Source organism: Lycorma delicatula, chromosome 11, assembly GCF_047948215.1.
Source record: "Lycorma delicatula isolate Av1 chromosome 11, ASM4794821v1, whole genome shotgun sequence".
In the NCBI taxonomy this organism is placed as follows: Eukaryota; Metazoa; Arthropoda; class Insecta; order Hemiptera; family Fulgoridae; genus Lycorma; species Lycorma delicatula.
The window spans coordinates 66,537,817-66,561,301 of NC_134465.1; the positions used below are offsets into that span (position 1 = coordinate 66,537,817).

At 28.0% G+C, this 23,485-nt stretch overlaps 1 long non-coding RNA gene across 1 annotated transcript in view; it reads right to left on the minus strand.

Moving 5' to 3' along the window:
• Nucleotides 1–82: 82 nt before the first annotated feature.
• Nucleotides 83–23,485, minus strand: part of LOC142332530 (uncharacterized) — a 31,404-nt gene continuing 8,001 nt past the window's right edge. The window contains exons 2-3 of the long non-coding RNA XR_012758316.1: nucleotides 5,741–5,873; nucleotides 83–462 (exon numbers count right to left, since the gene is read on the minus strand). This is a non-coding gene — a long non-coding RNA (uncharacterized LOC142332530). The remainder of the gene's footprint in view (nucleotides 463–5,740; nucleotides 5,874–23,485) is intronic.

Here is a 23,485-nt window from a genome sequence, read left to right on the forward strand (position 1 = left end):
ATCGGCAATTCTGATGACGTAATTTGTTTTGTCAAATAATATATTAATACAGGTAAAAGTAAAAAAATAATTTTGAAATTAGTTAATTTTTATTTTAAATTGAAATATATATTTTAAAGCGATTATTATGAAGAAGATTACAAAGTTACGTCGGGAGGGATTCATTAGAACGATTAAACAACTGTAATACCACCACTGACCAATCAGAAACACAGAAATGTAATTAACTTGTTTTTCAATTCAATTCTTATAACAAAGTTGTTTGTCTATTTTAACGTTGGACGGATTACGATATGTAGCGAGGGAGTCGCTCGGTCTCTGCGTAAACAACCGATATGATTGACCAATCAGAGACGCAGAACGGTTATCAGTTGTTTTTCAGCTACGAAGTAAGACATCTCTTTAGTTGCGTCGCAAACGTTCACCTGTGCACATGTTCGTGTGGTAACTATGAACAATCTTCTATAAAGAAAAACCACACAATTTAGGACATTACTTTAAAGTGAGGAACATTTATTTTATTGTATGCAACATAGATTTATTTTTTTTAATATATCGGTTTTAAATTAACATTTTTTTCTTAATTTACGGTTTAATGAAAATTAAAATTTAACGTAGAATTTTTTAAGCACGTTGCTACAGTTTATATGATGATCTTTTTTACATGGGATTTTGTTTTTTAATTTAAAATCTATTCTAGATAAATAATAATCTTCCATTTTACAAAATTTGTTTTATTCAAAAAAAGAGGGGTGATGTAATCTTTTTTTGAAATGGATACATCAATAATGCAAAATTTTTATAAAATGAATTACCGATGAATTTTATGTATAAACTAAAATGAATTTTATTCCGGAAAAAAGTATAAAACATCTTAATATTTTCAATAATTTTATAGGAATTGCCTAATTTTTATATTGCATCTAGATACATTATTTGTATTGTAAATGTAATTTATATGTATTGAATAGACATGTTTTTTCTTGCGCTTTGCTACCTTTGTCTACTGAAAATAAGTACAAATACCTTAGTTCAATGAATATATCACAGGAACTATAACATTTTATTTATAGTTTGATATATCAAATACTTTAATTATTATTGCTGAAACAGGAAATGCTTTTTAGAAACTCTATTAAAAGAAAATTTGCACTTTGAATTAGGAAAACAGTAAGGGCAGTTATGTATCATATTTAAAACACACTTATTCTTTTTTAGTTTTTTCAGATCGTAATAATTGTGTTATCTCCCCGATAGAACAATTGGAATCTTCTTTCATCCAAATCATTGAACCACATCTTATCGGATATCCACACATTTTCACATCTCATTATTCAATTTATTTTTTCTGCAATTCTGTAGAAAATTCTTGAAATAAAAGCCGATTATCACTTGTACTAATATTTTCCATTATTGCAGATATAGTCTTCATTTATTTCTCAAGAGTTTATAATAATAAGAAATTAGCTTTTATGTTAACAAAAGATAATTTAAAATTTATTTTTGTTTCCTACATTTCTAAATTTTTCCTGGATGTCAGTTGTAGTTAACTGCATTCATTTCTGGGTCTCTTGATTGTAACCTGAAAAAGAAATCCTGTGTAAAGCTGTTTTATTGCGTAATCAACTGATCTTGTTTCAAATATTTTGTCTAAATTTATTTCATTGTTGTTCAGTTCACTAACAGAATATTCAAATCCAAATAAAACTTGTTCTAATCCATTTGATCCATTACCACGTTTTGCGAATTAACAACCGGCACATAAATTTCTGAATACTGTAATACAATCAAAAAAGTTTAATCGTTATTTTTAAATTATTTTCAAGAAAGTGACAATTTTTTCTTTATCTCTGATTATACAGGTGACTAGATGGAAAGAAATTATAAGGGCATAATTGTTTTAATTACTCATTTTTCTTCTAAATGAATTTTAGTCTATGCTTTAATATATTTTTTATGTAATTCTTAACTTTGTTAGGCTAGGTACTTTGGTGGTTAAATTACTGATTTGCTATACCTGCCTTGTCACTTCATTCATATCAATAAGTTAGCCGATTATTTCAAATAATTTCTTCATTGAAATCATTTAAAATTTTTTCTCTGTTTTTGCTTTTCAGTTACAATTATTTTACAGAATTTATTAGCAAAACTTCATACAGGAAGAAAAATACAATTCCAGTTTATATTCATGCCTTTAAGCAAGTAGTCAAATGACCATATACTGTAAAGGTTCCATTTATTTTCATAATAACTTTGTTCTTTATGTGAATTCTCGGTTTTTTAATGTAATGTAAATAATAGATTTTTTCAAAAACATTAATAAGCATTATTTTCCTAACCTTTTAATTAAATATTTAACTTTAACCTCTTTGGAGAGAGAAATGTTTTTACTATGTATATTTCATGTACAATTATGTTTACATGGTTTTGTTGACTCATATACAGTAATTTTAATAATACATAAAACAATTAGGTAGCTTGTAGCATGTACTTCTTATGTAGCTAGTAATTTCATGCATTTTTATGTAGCTTGTAATTGCATGTTCTTTTTATGTAGCTTAGAAATATAACTGTTTTATTGTAAAAAAATTGTTTTACTAACATTGACTAACATTAATTATACTAATTTAAGTTTAGTTGATGGGTATTTTATGTATATCATTCATTCTGCTGTATATGAGTTGAATATCTAACTTTAAATGTCATATAAATCGATTTTCTAGTATTAAATTAGAACTGTCTTCAAAGAGGTTAAATTATAATTGATTCTAAGGAAGAGGATATTACATAAACCACTTGACAAGCTGTTTATACAATTTCTGCAGTTTTCTGTAAATTTATTATTTTTACTATACTTTTTTTTTAAATAAGCAGAATTTTGTGATTTGATAATTCATAGTATTGGCTTTTTTCAATCGTATTTGATCTGTTTATGTAAAACAGCCTCGCATCTTATTTTCTTTGTGGATTTGCTTTTATTTTATAATTACACTAAAGTAATTTCTTAAATAAATAACCATATTTAACAACAAAATTAATTCTAAAATGTCCCTTTGATTATCTACATATAAACAAATTTATGAATATAACACATCATAAGATTTTTTAGCTTTCATTTAAAAAGATCTTCTATCTCACCCTAACTATCTAATGTTACATAAATCTATTTTTGACACCATCAAACAGAATTTGAAAGTATACTGGTCTTCTGCAAAGAACAATCGAGCAACTATTACAGTATATCCGTCAGGAATCATTTTAGTTCTATTTAAAAGGCCCATCACTATTACCGTTGATAATTTTTACAGGAATGTTAAACTAAAAATACACTACATTAAACCTTTCATATCAGCAAACTATATACATAAAACAAAGCCCTGGTTTTAGTCTTCTAGAGTATATGCCATATCTTGCCTGGTGGTTATCCACTGAAATTATTAGTTTATCTTTCTATAAATGTATTTTTTTATAAACCATTTTCCAAAACCATGTAAAACTGAAATAGAGCACATTCTCTTTTCTTATACGAGAATAGAATTTGCGATTTAATGGGTACCTGTCACCTGCTATTAATCATTTTGCACCTCCCACTGTTCACATATAGAATTAAATTGTAATTATATTTCATATTGAAAAAAGTCCTCCTTATGGATTACTGAATAATATTTTTATTTTTTTCTATAATCCTACAGATAAAGGTAACTTCAGTATTACATTTAGTATTTGCATTAATAAATACCCCCTTTTACACTTTGATTGTCATCAATCTCAACTTGATTCCATTTGCTATTCATTAGTAACTTTACCTTTTTTTCAATAATATAAATTATAGACTTTTGTTTTTTTTTTAATTCCAATTGGGATTGGCCATATTATGCTGTGAAAATGCATTCTTAAGAGAATCTTAAATGGGGTAATTAAGAGGTCTGGATGGTAATGCGTACATCTGCACAAGTGCAAAAGGAAAAAAAAGAAATATGGAAAACACAAGTAAATTCATTATGATTAAAAACTCCGAGTAACTGATTTCTTTGAAGGATCTTCTATTTTTAGTATTGAAAATAATAGAAAAATCCCTTAAGTTATATTTCATCAAATCAATAACATTTTTCTGTTGAAATTATAAAACAAAAATCTTCTGGTTAATTCATATATATCCCGAGTTCAATCTTCTTATTCGGTTTCATTTTTAGATATACAGTTTCAGATTGTGTAATTGTAAAAATACACATATTAGAGTATTGCACAGATAGCAAATTTGCATTTATACTTTGGCACAGTTCAGGATGTATTATTTTAGGTTGTTACTCAACAGCTAGAAAATCTGATATGCTCTGACAATTCAGGGTGTATTATTTTAGATTGTTGCTCAACAGCTAGCAAATCTGATATGTTCTGAAACAGTTCAGGGTGTATATTATTTCAACTTTTTCCTTAACTGGTAGGAGATTCGATGTGCTCTTGCACAGTTCGGGGTGTATTATACACATCTTAGCTTATCAGGTACCAAATATGATACAAAATTATTTTTAATTATAATTCTTGATTACAAATTGACATTGTAAATATCTATGTTGTATGCAATGAATAGTTCTAGCAAGTGCACGGTACATAAAGCATTCGTACCGCGTCAACCGCGTCGCGACCGTATTTCATCATCCCGATATCGTTCATCGGGTTTCGGTTGGGGGGTCCTGTGTACATAAATGTGTTTATATATTGGGGGGTGATATATAAATATGTTAATGTTAGAAATAGTTTATTCATAATATTTATAGTTCTGTATTTATTATGTTTCTTTGTCTTTTCAGCTCATCACTTCACTACCAGCGGCTGAAGTCCTCCTTATAAATCAATTTACATTTTTTTTTTTTTATTACATCACGTAAAAATTCCTCTTGTAGTTTAAATTGCTTTATACAATTTTTTTTTAAATATTAATGAGTAGGTTTTTAAAATTATCCTTTTTATAAATTATTTAAATTTTATTAATTTCATTGACAAAATTAATCATTTAAATAAGTTCAAGAAATTTAAAAAATACGTAAAGATATAGAGGCAATTTCTTAATTAACTGTAGCTTTTAAATCTGGTTATATATTTATTTTTATATATACATTTTTTTTATATTTATTATATTACATAAGCTATTCCTTAAATTTTTTTGGTAGATGTTAATCAAATTGAAGGTTAGAGCATATTTATATCTAATTACAGTTTTAAGAATTTTTTATTTTATTTGAAAGATTTTAAATTTTGAATACCCCCTTTGCTTTCCCAATCAGCGTTCAGCCACCTGCTTCAAAGAAGATGCATGCTTGCATGTTAGTTTAATTTTTTCAAACCAGGGTCAGCTGATTTTAGAGGTGCCATAATAAATTATTTAATTTTTTTCGCTAAGTTTTTTAGTAAAAAAATTAACTTACACAAGTAGAATGATTATTTGAAAAAATTCATCTAGCTTAACAGTAATCCAAATTACTTCAAAATTTAATCATTTTTATATGTAATATATTTGCCTTTCATATTAAAAAGGTATGAACTGATTCTGGTTTTTAGTATGTAATTATTTTATCTTATATAACATATTTTGAAATTGTGGGGGAAATAAGTGATTGGTGTAAATAAAGTGTGAAATTGAAGTGCGATCAAGATTAAAGTGTGAAATTGACGTTATCTTCCTCACTACAAAAATTTACAAACTATAAATAAAAATAAGACTTGAAATAATACAGATTACCAGGTTATATTCAACATCTCATCAACTTTTCACTTCATCCTGCGTCCTATATCTTCAGAGTACCAGATCGATCGATTCTTTCAGCTGCTCGATGGATTTGATCCTTGGATTAGCCGTGGTGATGAATGTAAAGCTGTGTACACAAATGGTAAAATATTAAGGTACTACTAATTCTTTACTACATCATATATATTTCCCAATAATACTAGTATTTATTAAAAGACTCCATCCATTTATGTAATGTTTAGCTTCAGTTAGAGCAACCAAGAAATGGAGCTACTCACTCTGTGGCTTCAACCAGCCACTATCACTTTCCTTGTACCAGGGGCCAAGGCCAGGGTCAGGGCTTTACCCCACCCGGTCTAGTCTAGTGGTTAACTCATCATTGCAAATCAAATGATTTCAAAGTCGACAGTTCTAAGGTTCAAATCCTAGTAGACTTTTAAATGGATTTGAATACTAGATTGTGGATATCGGCATTCTTTCACGGTAGGGTTTCAATTAACCACACATTTCAAGAACGGTCAACATGATACTGAACAAAACTACACTTAATTTGCATTCATACATATCATCCTCTTAAGTAATACCTTATGGTGGTTCCCGAGGCTAAACAGAAAAAGGTATTAGTTTAGACCCCAGTTTACATCATTGATAGGTAACTTTCTTTTTTGATACTGCAGTTACTTTTATTTCTTACTTTTATAAAAATTTTAGGTAGATCTGACATAAAATGTCATGCGCAGCACAGAAAGTTTGTGTGGCAAATTACAATATAAATGCAATAAAAGAAACATCAGTATAATAAAAAGCAGAAACTTAGTATACATATCAAGAAATACCATTATCTGGTCAATGCCTAATTTGTCTCTGATATATATATTTTATTTGAAATATAAACCACCAAAACACAGTAATTACATAAGTTAAACTTGCCATATTAATTTCCATTGACTGTTTTTCATAGTACCTTGCATCTTCAATCTGTATTAAATTCTATTTTTATTACATTAAAACTTAATCTTTTTAATGAGTTCTATTTTTTAACATAAATTATAATGTTAATTGTGAAATTTTAAATGATATTATGAACATAAATGTAGTTGTGAAAATATTTATAATGAAAAAAAATACAAATCAATTAAAAAGAATTAGTTATAATTTAATACCAACTGAAGATGCAAGATACTGCACAAACTGGTTATTGGAAATAAATAAGTTAAGTATAACTAATCTAATTACTGTGTTTAAGTGGTTTATATTTCATATAATGTTAAATTTTAAATATATATATATATATATATATATATATATATATAATTTGTGTGTGTATATATATATATAATTGTATATATATATATATATATATATATATACACACACAAAAATTTTTATTTATGAATTTTGTTAGAGCAATGAAACTTCATAAGCTTACTATGTACATTTCTTGGCTTATGATATTTCAAGAAGACTGTTATTCATATTTTTATTTTAACCTTCCTAATAATATTTTGAGTATTTATCAGTTAGCAGTACATCACTTGATTTTTTCATCATTGTTAATAAAATTGAAATGCAATATATAATTAAACTAAATTATTCTTTTTGTTGACAACAATCATTTGTTTATAATGTAAAGAATAGTCATGAAAAGCAATTGGATTTGAGAGATTTCATAATGTAAAATGAATGAAATAAGAATCAAACTATTGTCGTTAGTCATCTTTTCACTTGGATATCCCGAAACTTTTAATTATAATAAAAATGAATTTTATGTAAGTTTACAGATAGAGAGCAGGTTTTGATAGATGAAACAAAGCGATATCTTCATTTAACGCATTATTTTAATAGAAGATATACTGTGTGAAAATTTAGAAGTGGTTTCACAAGTTTTTTTCTTTTTTGACAAGGAAATTCTGTTTAGTCCTTTATTGTTTTGCTTGCTTTGGCGATGAATCTATTGCCTGACAGCGGTTTTAAAATTGAATGAAACCATGCTCGCACCTCTTTGTCAAAATTTGTAGAATATACTTGCAAAGTAGATGGTACATAAATAAATATTTTATGAATTTTAAATACCAGAGCGATCAAAGCAAGTGGAAACCTACATAAAATTGTGAAAATAATAAGAAAGTAAATGATGCAGTTCATTCTATAAAAATATTAAGTATAATTTAAAAAATATATATATATAAAAATTAGTAAAAGGATCATGTGGTGTACAGACATCCTGTATCGATTTTTGTTACCGTTCAACATTATTCTTAGCTGAAAATTTTAGCTCGGTTCATATAACACACATTCCTGTATGTGATATAGATCTGTTACCATCTATGTCGGTGAATCTTAATTCAGAATAATTTTTTTGCTTCTATTCTTGGTAAAAGCGTTCTGATCTTGTACGAGAGGAATCCCTGCTGCCTTAAAAGGGGATTAGAATATCTTTGAGCGAGTTGTCTTGTTTAGCAATCCTTGTAGATTACGCCTTTCTAACCTCCACTTTATTCCTTTATTTTCTTCCACCTTGATCTATTAGAATGGTGTTTTTCAATGATTTCTCACTGGATACCTAACGATGTCGGAGATGTAAAAAATTCAGTGTTCTTGGTATCTATCTAGTCTGGAATAGGGTAAAGATTTTCTTATGTACCTACTTAGCTAGCGATTCTATTTCTGTAAAAAATGTCTATATAAATAGTTCTACCAGGCTAAATATTTAAGGAGTAAAAATGGACCATCTAATCATTCCTAATAAATATTTTTGTTAGAAAAAGGTCAATGTTATCATAAGTGAAATGAATTTATTAACTAAAACAAAACTATATTAATTTCACAACTGCTAATTGAATTTGTTTTATTTTCTTTTGTTTCAGGTAACTCAACGGTTCATTTAATAATCTAAGGGAGAGCTGCCATGTAAGTGGCCCTCCTTACATTGTGGTACTCCCTTTTACTATAGGATAATTTTCTATTAAAGGTACTTACTTTTGTTATTATTGTTTCATATTATAAATTTCCATGTTATTATTAAGTTGTGTAGTTTTTAAGTTGAATATTCTGATAAAATCGCGGTAGGTCCCAACTCCCAGTAGGGTCCCCTGATAGGAACTTTCCTGTAGGGAATTTTTTATGTGTACTTTTGTGTATGTTTCTGTTTCAGGTTCAACATAAATTTTACATTAAAATTACTTAGATAAGCAATGTAGATTAAGTTTATGAAAGTATATGTAAAGTTTTGTATATGTTTTTCAGGTACAATATTATTATGTATGTTTTTCAGGTAGATATTATTTTATTATTACTTAGTTAAGTCGCGTTCGCGATCCCAATCCCTAATAGGATCCCAGTAGGTTTCCCCATTGATAGAATATGATATTTTCAATGTATTTGTGTTGCATGGTTAGGTCCAATTCATATTTCATAAAGGGGGAGGTTTTTTAGTCGGTGAGAGCCCGACACTACCGTCTGTTGCGGGCACAGACGGTGGCTGACACAGCTTTTCCCTCCTCCTACGCAAAAAAAAAAAAAAAAAAAAAAAAATTAACAATTCATATTATGTACATTATTAATCTTTTTGACAAGTGATTTTGAGTTGTAGTTGCTGTACTGGGAGTACTTTCAAACTCATGGAAGTTGTGAGAAAAAAAATGGTTCCTGATTACTCAAATGTAATGTTGAAGGTGTAAAATGGAATATGGAAGCTAAAGAAAATTTTAGTTAAAATGACTATCACCGTAGTTTCAAATCTGGATTGAAGAAAGGTGAGTATCATAAATGACTAACAGAATTTTTAAAATGCAGCAAAACATGTATATTTAGAATCGTACATAGTGATTTTAACAAATTTTGGGTGCTGAATTCAAAACTTATAAATTTTGTGTAATACATTGCACTTATAGATACATAAGATTTATTTACCAATAAATGCACAATCTGTGTGATAACAATATTTCAAAAGAGTTATTATTTATGTGTATTCATTTACAATTTGTTTAAATCAGCTAAATTTTTGTTTGTTCAAACACAAATGAATTGAAATATGTTCAATACAGTTTTTAAATGTTTAAATCATCGGAACTGAATTTTTAAAATTTGTTGACAAATTTGTACAATGTCTGATCAGTTTCTCTAAATAAAAACAAACAATAGTAGTCAATCATTCTAGCATCCCATCTTCCTTGGTACACTAATGCTGCACGGTCAGAATATCCTGACGGAAATGGTCTCCCTGCTCATCACTGACAGAGCCCAAATTTTCAGGATAAAAGTCTAGGTGGGAGTGTAAGAAATGAATTTTTACATACTAAATCTTTCTACAGAAAGATTGTAGTTGTTTTAACAGTTTATTAACCAAAAAAATTTAGTTTTATCTTTTGTATTGCCTAAAAAACACCAATAATGTGCAGCTAATGCACATTCAGTAAGTTATGAGTTAGGAGGACTTGTTGTTTCCCCTTCAACCATTCGGTTACTGAGCACGATATAGAAATAACATGAGGCACCCAGATTTCATCCCTGGATGCGCAATCAAAATAAAATTTATAGGCAGTTTTTATCGATTCATGAGTAAGTCTTTCTTTGAGATTTATGCATAAATTTACCTCTAATGAAACAATAATTGTCTGGCTGATTTGAGCATTCAAAAAGTTTTTCAGAGGCCATGTAGGAAATAAAAATGAGAAAAAGTCTCTTCAGTATTATAAAGAATTTATGAAAATATAGCAAAACAATAATAACTGTGTGAACACAACACACAGTATAGACAATTGAAGCTAGACTGAATAAAATTTTAAGCTCTGTAGTAGGCAACAACAGATACCTGTATGATGTCATCATACATGTCTACTTCTCATGATACATTGCCATTCTGTGGGACTTGCATGTCGTCTCTTGTCGCATTCAATCTTTTGTTTATGGCAAATGACTATAATTATTTTATTGATTTACATTTTCAAGGTACAATTTCATCCTAAGTAACTAGAAATAAAAAAGAATTATCATAACAGCTGCGGTTCTTCTATTATGTTTTAAAATAAATATTTAAACATCAATCAGGTTTAAGGTAATTCTTGATTACAAAACATTGTTCAGCTGTTCTTATGCAATTTTAGGACAAATTAAGAAAAACTGCCAAGTTTTACTTTAGTAAAAATCTAAAGCTATCATGAAAAGTCCATTCTCCACAATGTATAGACAAATATGGCATCATGTACATGAATGAATTTTGGTAAGAAAAAAAACAGTGTCTAAATATTTTGTTATTTAGATCATATATCTTATAAACGTATCTGCACTACACTTTTCCCTAAAAATGCTCCACTCTCGGGCACTTGTTGCACTACAACACCAACTTTTGTAGAAATGATTTTAGAAATCCACCACCCATCCATTTTTGAACCCCTTGTTTGTTTCAATATACTGATTAACAGACAAATCTTTATCTTAATAAAGAAATTGTATTCAAGCAGTGTCTAAACAATAGGAGTAACAATAAAAATCTCCAACTTGAACCGACAACTAAAGCCTTTGAGTGGCCTTTAGTATAAGGTTATGCGTTTTCATTCAGCAGAATAATCACCATTGTGAGCAGTTTGCACGGTTTGATTTGTCCAAACTCCTTCAATTAATAATAAGATTCTGATGTTGCTGCAGTCCCAAGTTCCATGAATTCTGCTAGTAGATACTTTTGTTCCCAAAATATTGTGACAATCATTTTTTAGTTCAATAATATCATTTGAATCTGTTTGGCTTGTTTCTCTCTAATTTTCTGGCATCATGACTATGTCTCTCATAATATTATTATAAACATGAGATTGTAATCTACAGATTTTAGTTTCACTGTATGCTTGCTCACAAAAAATGAATTGCAAAACACATCTCACAGTTGGAAACAGAGATATCAACATGTCTTTCATCAATTGCTCCTTTACCAGCACTAAACAGAATGAACAATTGATTACATTATAAATTCCTGATCTGTTACTTCTGTGTTATAAAAGTCACGCAAGATATAAATGATACCATATAAAGTTGATATCTTTACATTTATGATGACACTATATAACAATTCAATGTCATGAACAGAATAAAAGCGCCAATTTCAAGGCTGAATATCATCTATAGTTTAGTCAGCTTCGTGCTGGTATGCAATAATTTTTGAGGGAAAGGCATCTGAAAAACAATTAAAATATCCATTTACCTCAGCAAGCCTAACTTGTGATGTGAGTTTTTATTAAGACTGGCTCAGCGTTTTTTTGGAAATAGATATGTGTCATGTCAGGTTATCTGTTGAGTGACTCCTTCAGAGACATAAAAATATTAATTATTATTATTATGAACTAGACTCCTTGAGTCGATTGGAATCCCTTATTCCTCAAATAGATTCCATGAATATAGATTACATCTTTGAGTTTTATATTTGATAAAATTCTGGATAAATCTCTTAGGCTGAGGCAATAGCTACTTTCTTAATGGCCCCTTAACAGAATGATATCTCTTTGCTTATGAGACTTATATCGCAGGCAAATTATTATATTAAAAGCACAACAGACTACACTTAGATGTCTTGATGAATTAATGTACACTTCTTATAATTTAATTCACCAAATTTCTTCATAACAAAAAATATAAAATTAAATTTTATAATTTATTGGTGGATTGAATTATGTGTGAACTAAATATCATTAAACTAAAAATTATACTAATACAACTTATAGACTTGTCTGTTACTTATTTATAATAATTTAATAATAATTAAACTGGTAAGTTTTCTTTTTCAGTAATGTCAGATGGAGGACTTTTATCCCAGAATTTAATCATAAATAGAATTGTGATTTTCATCAAATTAGATTGGAGAGGAAACAGTAATTTGTGAGTTTTCTATTTAATTATTACAATATATAAAATGTGCAATACAATAAGTAAAAACCATTAAAAATTTAATGTAGAAAAGCGGTAACATCAATGTACATTTAAGAATGTTCAGCAGCTCTTATGGAGGGGAAGACCATGTGTAAGGAAAGATTAGAAGGGCTCTAACAAAAAGAAAAAAGTTCCATAGGTGTTTTTTAAGTTGAGAGAAAACATTTAAAAGAATTACGAAAACTTGGGATTAACTCATTGACTCTTGATTCTACTAATCTTTATTTATTTTATTATAATATTTAAAGGCTTAGCTCTAAAAAGAGGCTTATGAATGTAATTAAATTCCATTGTATGAATAATAATTTGTCTTTAAGATCAATACAATATTAGTAATAAAGCGATTAATTTGGATAACATCTAAAGTTTCAGGTTGTCTTTCAAATTACTTTATATAAGAGTTGAAGCATATCGTGGCAGATTTTAGTGTATCTCTCAAAGAGAGAAATGATCTACTTAATTTTCATCAGAAAGTTTTTTATGTTTTTTGGGGTAACAGTGACATCTTTACTTTCACTGTTGGGAAATGATATTTATAACCACCGATATTCTTATGCAGAATTTACAAAATTTGCTAGATTATTATAATTTTCAAATCATATAAAGACCACTTAGATTTTATTTTTTGAATCAAGTGTTAAAAGAATAAAGCTCGCAGAGACGAAAACCCTTTAAATCATTAATTCACTTTCAAGTGTGATTTTTGATTGCAACTTTCCTGTAAATTATGGTAGTAAATAATTTACTTTATAATCCACTAAAAATTTCTGTACCTGCACTTACATGTAGTTTCTGCCTTAACTTAGTTTAAAATTATATTTTAATAAATGTCATTTTGTGATAATAAAATTCTTAACAGTTAAGCCAAAAAATATAATTTTGATAGAACATATGAGATGAAGAGGTAATCACTGAAAATGAATGTAATCATTGCAGTTTATTTATTGACCAATAAAGAAAAATTCTATTTTAAATCAAACTTTTGGCATTTTGCAATGTTGTTCAGGAGAGGTACAGTGGGAAAGTTTCTGTTATCAAACCATAATTTCTAAAAAAAATAAACTCGCCTTACAGCTGCTGTTGGTGTAGTCTACTATCGGCATAAACTGTCACTTCCAATCTATTCTCAGCAACATCATATAAAATACACTTTCATGATTTATTACACCTTTAAATCTAACATTTGTCTCCGAGAACATCCTGTTATCATACAGCATTACTTTGTTCTTAGCACTATATTAAATTCTTAATCATATAAATTTATTACTTTTCATTTTACCTTCATATCTTTTGTGATAAAAAAGAAAACAAAAACACAAAAAAATGGGGATATAGTGGTTGTACTTTTAAAATATTGTTGCTATAAATTTATACATAAATTAAAATACAATACTATTGCAAAAAATAATTCCATTTTACAATTTAATTTAATCTTACCTGTAGTTATTCTATCTCTTTTTTTTAGAGCTTAATTTATTGTTGAATTTACTACAAAATGAAGCTGTATTTGTCATATATCTACTAGTTTATCTGAAAATATAACAAGTATAAAAAATAATATTATCAAGATACCTCACAACTTACTAATGAGAAATAAATTAAAAAAAAAAAAGGGACTGATAATATAGATAGATAGATAGAATAGTTGTTGGTAATAAATGGATTTTTATTCTGTTTTTCATATACTGAATCAGTTCTTAAAGTATGTTCTGTATTACCTATCCAAATGCTACTTGAACAGAGTAAGATGTGTATTATAACGTACTTAAAATATCATACTCAAATGCGTGATATAATTAAAGAAAATGTATATGTATATTGCTATGTTTATTCTTGATAAATATTATTGTGCAGTGTACTGATGGGACAGCTTAACAGCAGATGTACTATTATACTGATAAGGTAATTAAATTTTTATATTTCCATTAGCAAACACGTCTAACAAGATGTAGCAATTTCCCAGTTTTTGTAAAGTATTTTAAATTCTTTAAGATAAAACAATTTCATTTTCAATTTTCTGAAATATTTTTAAAACTACTTTGTAGCTGTGGTATCAGTATCGGAGGAGAAACTTTCTTTTCAAGTTGTACTTCACAAATTGTGAACAGGTAGTAGAAATTTTATCTTTGACAAAAATGCACATGTAAATTTAGGTTCTCACTTCAAAATGTAGAATGTGGTGCACCTCAGATAAAAGTTTTTGCTTTCTTTATTGTTTATTAATGATCTGCCTCAAAATCTTTAGCCATTCATTATAACTCTTCTCACAGGTTAACACAACTACTATTTCTAAAGATAATTATTAAAAAGAAATTGAGAATTGCTTAATTGCAGCTTCAAAAAATTATTCAATGGATGCATTGTAACCATCTAACTTAAAATATGTATAAAACAGTCACATTGTGCTTCTCGGGTAGACATAACATTGCAGATTTCATGGCCAGAATTCCCATTAGGGATATTGATAGCATTTTTGTTGTCCGCAGAAGTTTTTGATTTGATAAATTCTTGTGGGATGATCAAACTGATTTTGTTTGTTAACCAAATGGAGTGAACAGTTTTACTCTGAAGAATCTTTACAAAACACTAAGCTTGTAATCATTATGAACATATATTATGCCTAAATATTTTCTCGTATAATGTGTAATGTCCAGTTTTTGGGTTTTTTAAAAACATGAGTTTTGAAGAGAAAAAAAAAGAAGAGCTTTCAGTTTATTACCGATGCACACTTTATGAGAAAGGTAACTGTACAATCAGTTTATTTTACAATTAAAAGTTTACTTTTACAATAACAATATTGTTCTGTTGATGAATTAAAAAAAAGACAAACATATGATTTACCCTCAACATGTACAGATATACTATATCCTCGTAATAATTTTCAGTAACGATTTCTTAGCTGTTAATTATTTTGTAGTAATATTTCAAAATTAATGTATTTACATTAATATCATTTCATGTGTTTGATTAAATAATTGGTACTTACTTATAACGCCACTGCAGCTACAGCTTTATTTAAAAACAAAGTAGTCAATCAGATTTCGGTGAAAAATTGGCCGATATAGAGTTTAACATAGATTCAAAAGAGTATCTTTATTAATTTTAATACATGGTTATTTATATTTACTTATTTTATAAATATAATTTAATCAAACTTAACCTACGCTCGCTAACCTTGACTAATTAACAGGATTTTGTTCCGATCAGAAAAAAAACATTTATTTATTAAGTGGCAAGTTATGTTAAATAATTTGTTATAACATAAAAATAAAAATCACCCTTACCAACAATTTATATTATATCCCCAAGGTATTTGGGTCATTTGTCCATCCTCAGGAGAGGTATTTTTTTGTAAATTAAAACATTAAAATTAAAAACGTAAATAATAAATTATAACTATATAATATAATTAATAACCTAACAACAAGTTGTCATTGCTGTAACAACAAGTTAGGAAAGTTGTAATTATTAATTTAGATAGAAAATCATCTTCAAATTTGATATGTTCATTGATTAATTTATTGTTATTAAAAAATATATAAAATTTTTAGAGATTGCTTATTTTATAATAATCGGTGGAAAAATCTAATATTTAATAAAATTATTTATTATTTTTGTAATAATTAGCTGTAATTATGTCACATTTTTATAAAATGTGATAAGCATAATTGGATTTATCGAAACAGCCTTTCTTTATACTATTATTATGTTCTTTAGCTCCAATAGAAAACGAACAGTTGGTCACAATAATATATTCTAGACGGAGGTTTACACGTTTTAAACTATAACCAACTTGTCTAAGATATTTATTTATTTGGAGGTTATTATTTTAGTAGAATCGCTATAGTTTATAAAATTTAAATATTTTACTTAAAAGTAATAGAACGTTAAATACATCTAATTTTATTTTTTATTTTTTGAAATTGACATTACACCCACTGGGTTGGTCTATTGGCGAACGCGCGTTTTCACAAATCAGCTGATTTCGAAACCGCGAGTTCCAACATTAAAATCCTAGTAACTTTAATATAGATTTGAATACTAGATAGCGGATACCGGTGTTCTTTGGTGGTTGAGATTTAATTACACACACATCTCAGACATGGCCCACCTAAAACTGTACTAGACTACACTTCATTTACACTCGTACATATCATCCCCAAAAGTAATACCCGATTGTGATTCCCAGAGGCTAAACAGGATCAAAAGAAGAAAAAATTAATTGAAATAAAGTTATATACAGAGTATATAAAAAAGTTCTTCCAGGATTTTCATAACATATTCTACACATGAAATTAATGGAAAAAGTTCATATAAACATATACCCTAAAATGCTTAGTTTGTGAGTAATGTCTAATGACAGATTTCACCCAGACTTCAGCAACCCCGGTGAAAGAGGTCATAATGAAATTTTTTGGACGTTAATTAGGGAGTAGAAATCATTAGATTTCTATGGTTTTTTACCTTAAAAGTTGAATAAAATATCTACCACAACTGTATCTGCAGTAGTTTTTAAGTAATCTGGGATGAAAATCAATAAATTAGGGTAAAAAACAGTTTTTATGTTTGACATACAATAAGTTTGTTAAATGTGTAATAAACATGTAAAACCTTTAAATAAAACTTGTAGAGAACTTAATTCCAAACAAAATGGTGTAAGATAAGTCTAATAAAATAAACATTTAGAAATATTAAAATTTTATTTAGAAACAATACAGAAGGTCGTACCTACTGGTTTATAATAAATATTCAAAAACAAGCCCGCCAGTTTCAAAACATTTCTTGGCTCGCGTCTGCTTTTGTAGCTCTTCATAGTTCTTCAGGGCTATCTTTAAGTTACTAGGCAGCGTCCATAATGCGAACAATTAATTCCTCATGAGAATGTATTTTTGTTTTATATACAATATTTTTCATACATCTCCAGATGTAAAAATCTAAAAGGTGTTAGATCAGATGATCTTAGTGGCTAGGAATCTGAACCTCCACGACCACTCCATTTCTCAAGGAAATGATGGATACATTATCCAAATGTAGGGTCATATCATGACAGAGAGAGTACACACTTATAATTTAAGATTTCATCATATGATCATCGGGTTCAGAAATTAAGGAGCCAAGTCACAAACTTCATCAAATTATAATTATTTTTGTTGCCTTCATCAGTTTGTAAACATCAAAGATTTTAAAGATTAACTAGACAGCTGTTTACAAGGTACTTAATGTAAAAATCATTTAAAAATTAACTAACTTAAGAAGATGCATTAATTTAAGAATATAGTGTAAATTCAAGTGAGTTGTATTACAGTAATATTATTTATATTTAAAATATTGATTCTTTTGAATACTGTTGTCGATGTATTGAAAATTACTTCTTTAAAATAAAAGATTTGTCGGATGTTCAAATCCACTGAAATTGATGAGACAGACTCAAAGACTAGTTTGAATATTCTACATTCCAAATACTATCGATTAGACATTTTATAACCGCAGATTTACTATTGTCTAAAATATTTATTCGGCTCATGAAATTACTAAAATCTCATTTACCACTGTAAAAAGGTTCTGTACATTAAGTGAAATGAATTTTTATTCCAGTAACAGGCTGTACTATTATCTGTCTTATTGAGTTCAAGATAATATATAAACTTTGAACAAAGTTTAACATTTTGAGGTTGTAGAAGGATATACTTTCAAACTGATTTCATAATCAACCATCGACAACATAATTCTTTTATCTAAGAGTTAAGACCATAATCCAGGTGTTATTCAATTTCTGAATTATGGAAGTTTTTGTATGACTGTGCAGAGGAGGTTGGGTTGATTACATAGAAAGTTAAATTTTATGATTGTTGTGTCATTGTATTGATCAGTTACTACTGTGAAGTCAACTAACAAACTTTAAAAATTAAAAGCATCAAGTACCATACAACATTTGATTTAAAACAATCGTCGATTAGTTGAATATAAAATAATTATCGTTACCTCCAAATTAAGAAAAAAGGTTCACCCTCTAATTATCTTCTTAAAATTCCTGCGATAGTTAATTCATAACTTCCTGAGAAAACAGAAACATTCCAACAATGACAGCACCAGGGTAAATTAAAAAAACAAGTGTACAAAATCAAGGTATCTTCAAAATAATGGACCTTAAAAGTTTAAAGATCAGGATTTTCATCAATACAAAAACTGTAACTACATTGATATTATCAACAAAAAATACTTTCTATTCTTTACATAAGTCATTATGTTTCGATTTAATTATTTTTTTTTTTAAACTAAGAAGGAAATATTGTATCTTCTTCAAATTATTTTTATTATTATTAAATAGTAAAGCAAAATAGGCAACACTGTTTTTACAAGGTGGACAACAAGATGTGTATGTGTGTGTGTAATGTTATGGAATAAGATCTCACAATTCAATTACATAATTATAAAGAGCAATGCAAAAGTCACTTGACACTTGTTTATAAAAGTACTGAATCTATTTTATTTTATTTATTATAAACAGTACTTACAATTATATTTTATGTTCAAAATGTTTTCCATCTTCATTAATATATTTCTGCAGTCTTTTGGGAGCACTTTCACACTGTATGGCAAAGTTCTCTTATCACTGCCCAAATCATTGAATGCATTGTAAATTTAATATTAGTTCATCAGTAGTATAAGGCCTTCTAGAATAAAAAGACTTCTTGACAACACTCTGTACAAAAAATTCATTGGAGTAATATCTGGTGAACATGGAAGCATGTTAATATCTGCACGTCAACCAAACTCTCTTCTGCCAAACATTTCATTCAAATAATCGCCATCTGCAGTGACATAATTCGGTGAGTGCCATCATGTTGGAAGTAAATTTCTTTACTGTTTTTAGCATACTTCATGAGTACCTGGTACTACATAATTTTTAAGCACATCCTAGTATTTATCTCCTGACACTGTACTTCAAAAAGTATGGTCCAAGTACACCAAAAGATATTGTCACCCCTCCAAATGCTCACACCTGGTCGATTGAGTTTGTTGCTCTAACAAAAAATATTGGTTTTCAGTATGCAGTATTGTTTTAAGTAAGTGCAGTTATGCATAAATTGGCCTCATCAGGCCATACAATTTTAATGAATAACTCCAGATCTTTCTGTTTGTTAAGCATCGATTCACAAAACTGAAGATCGACCTGTGTCATCTTCAAGTAGCCCATGAGGTAAACAAGAAATGTAACGTTTTTAAATTTATGTTTGTGTAACATTCTTTGGATGGACCTTCGTGGTAACTCCAGCTCATAGGCTAATTGTCTTGTTGATTTTCGTGGACTTTGTGTCACTGCTAAACATATGCAATTCATTTTCCTCTGTTGCGACTGTTATTGGGCTGCCAGATCTTGGTGCATCCATGTTGTTTAAATATATCTCGATGTCTACTTCCACTCATTAATAATTACAGTATCACCACTTTTATAAAAAGTTTTTAAAGCAAAAACCTTTCTTCTTTCGTTAACATTGTTATAACTACTTAACACTGAAAACCAAATCGAAAACTACAGCTGATTTCAATAAACTGACATACATTGACAGTTAAGTGTGTTTGTCATTGTATTGCCAACTTGACACGACTGAATAATCAACATTTTGTAATACCAACATCATGGATTAAAATTATTGTATGCTACATTTTCTATTGTTAATTTTTTTTAAAATTCTTTTGTTATTTGTAATTATTTTTTACCTAGTGTCAAGTGAATTTTGCGCCACTCTGTAAATAATATTATTTGTGATTATAATTACATGAATGTTCTGTTCATTAAATGTATATAATTATATTCTGCTGAACTAAAAGATTCATCTGTTAGCCTCGTAAAAAAAATTTAAATTATAATGGTAATATATTATAACTATAATGTGAAGTCATCCTGAAGTTAAAAGTATTATTAAAACACTGAAAAAACTGATTTATAAAACAAAAAAGAGGCAGATTCAAACATATGAAATCAAGAAATAAAGAAAGAAATCAGATTTTATAATGGTCATCTAAAGATATAAAATATGTCAAGGAACAGATACGGATTACAATAACAAGTGATTTATTATGAACAATATATTTATGATATTCATTGAAATTATACAATTAAAGAAAAAGGTTGAAAAAATAAATGAAGTACAAACTAAAAGAGAATGATGTGAAGTTAAAGCCAAATTAAATAGGAACAAGTTTACAAGTTATAACAAAAGTAGTTTCCATAGAAAGCCAAATGAATAAATTTAAAAGATAAAAATAATAAAGTCAATAGAGTTGATATATTAAAAGGAACGGATGAAGAAAACAGGAATGTATAAGACAAAGGATGCAGTAAAAGGTATCAAGTTAAATACATTCAATGGAAATCGGCTAAGGAAGATGAATTGAAAGGTGCTGAGGTAGAGGAATGACAATAATTAAAGGAAACGGGTGTAAACAAAAGTAAGGAAAAATTTTAGCGAAAACAAAGCTGAAATGAAATAGCAAAAGTGCATACAATAGCATTTAGGGTGGTAGAGTTCTAATAAGTATCACAAACATGGCAAGTAACTATACAGAATTTAAAGTTATAGCCCTAGTAGAGGAAATGAACCAATTTTGAAACAACCAAATTTGAAAAGCATCAAGAGACTTGAACAAGGAGCAATAACTGAGATGTACAATCAGAGTAACTATGTTATGTAGACAAAAGATGTGAGACCCGTGTTGGCTGTGTAAGATGAGTCTGATGAAGTGTCATCAAGAATTTCAATGAAGTGCCTTTTTCTATGTAAAAGAAAAGAAACTCCTGGTTTCTTGTTCTTTGTATAAGATTTCAGGAGCATTGGGATGTAAAACTGTTTTACTGATTAGATATTGTAAATATCCAATTAATATATAATCCATGGTCTACTTTTTTAACTCTTGCATCTGCTTCATTCCTGATGACCTAACATAATCTTATGTAAAAACATTAGGAAATTATTTAAATATAAAATTATTAGTAAATAATTATTAAAATTAATACAGAAAATCAGATTTTCAAGTAAAATGAAAACAAAATCTTAATTTATCTTTTTAATTCACGTTATGTTTTATTATTAAATATATTGTAATGTTTTAAATCCTTATTTGTAAATATTGTGGAGAAATTTTTCATTAAGATTATAATACTTAGTTTTATATTATGTAAAATTAATCTTTCTTTTTCCATTGAAAGTAATATTGTTAATTATTATTGCAAGTACAATATTTTTTTATATTTATTTGGTTAATTTCTTTTTGATTTTGTTGTGTGTTAAATTTGTATTAAGAAATATTTTTAAAATAGTTTATTACTGAAAAACTTCTATTGATTTAATTACTTTTATTAACTTTTTTACTATTTATTTATGTAATTATGAAAATGGTTATTTAATTTACAAAAAAAATAAAAATAGTTAGTGTTAATTACAAATATTATGAATAAAAATTTTCAAGTTGCCCAACAAATATACATTAGGTATTAAAACATAATTTTTTATATATCAAAACAAGGGTTTGTTCTTATTTATATTTATAATCATGAATGTGTAAAGACAATAGTAAATGTTTGATGTTAACTAATGTAGGGCTCCATCCTGACAAAAATATGTTCAAAAAAATACGCGATTTTTCTTTCTTGATTTATTTTATTTCAGAATGTAATATAATTGGAAGAACTTATAATTATTTCTGGTCGTAACGTTTATTTTTTTGTAATGCTGTTTGGTTTAAAATATTGTCGATGTTCTGACCAAGGTTTTTCCATGGTTTCCCTTGGTTGTCAGGCAAATGCCAGAAGAGTCATTTTGCTTCTATGGTCTGTGCTTAAATTTTTTTGTGAGAACATGCTGTAGTTTAATCAGAATAAACAACCAATATTTATTTTGTTATAACAAAGATTTGTTCGTAAATATTTAATAATAATAATAATAATGGACATGTTATAAAACCATACAAGTACTAAGTGAATTTATTTATCTTCACCTACTACCCATTTATTTATTTAATTTTTTTTCTATTTGAGTAGGTACTCAAATAAAATATAATATAGCACAAATATTTAAAACTTATCTCCATTGCCTATGACATCTAAAAGTAAATGGGGGGCAGAGCTTTCAACATTGTTGTGAGAACACCAAACAACTTTGTTCAAAGCCGCCATTGCAGATACAGTACAGTAGCACCACATGAAACATTAATAACTCTGTTGTTTTATTTAAAACTCCCTACATCTTACATCCCTAACAATTTGTTTTACATATTTCAAATGTTGCCTGCCTGCAAAACTTTTCCTTTCTTTCTACCTGTCCTTCCAATATTAAAGCGACTATCCCATGCCTTAATATGTGTTATATATATAACTCTGTCTCTTCTTTTAACTATATTTTTTCAAATGCTTCTTTCTTCATTAATTTGCCGCAACACCTCTTCATTTGTCACTTATCCACCCATTTGATTTTTCATTCTCCTACAGCACCACATTTAAAAAGCTTCTAATCTTTTCTTCTCAGGTACTCCGATCGTCCAAGTTTCACTTCCATATAAAGCGACGCTCCAAACGTATACTTTCAAAAATGTTTTCCTGACATTTAAATTAATTTTTGATGTGAGTAAATTATATTTCTGACTAAAAGCTCATTTTACCTGTGCTATTCAGCATTATATATCACTCCTACTTTGTCCATCTTTAGTAATTCTATTTCTCAAATATCAAAATTCTTCTAGCTCCGTAATCTTTTCTCTTCCTACTTTTATATTCAGTGGTCCATCTACATTAATTCTAGAACATATCATTACTTTCATTTTGTT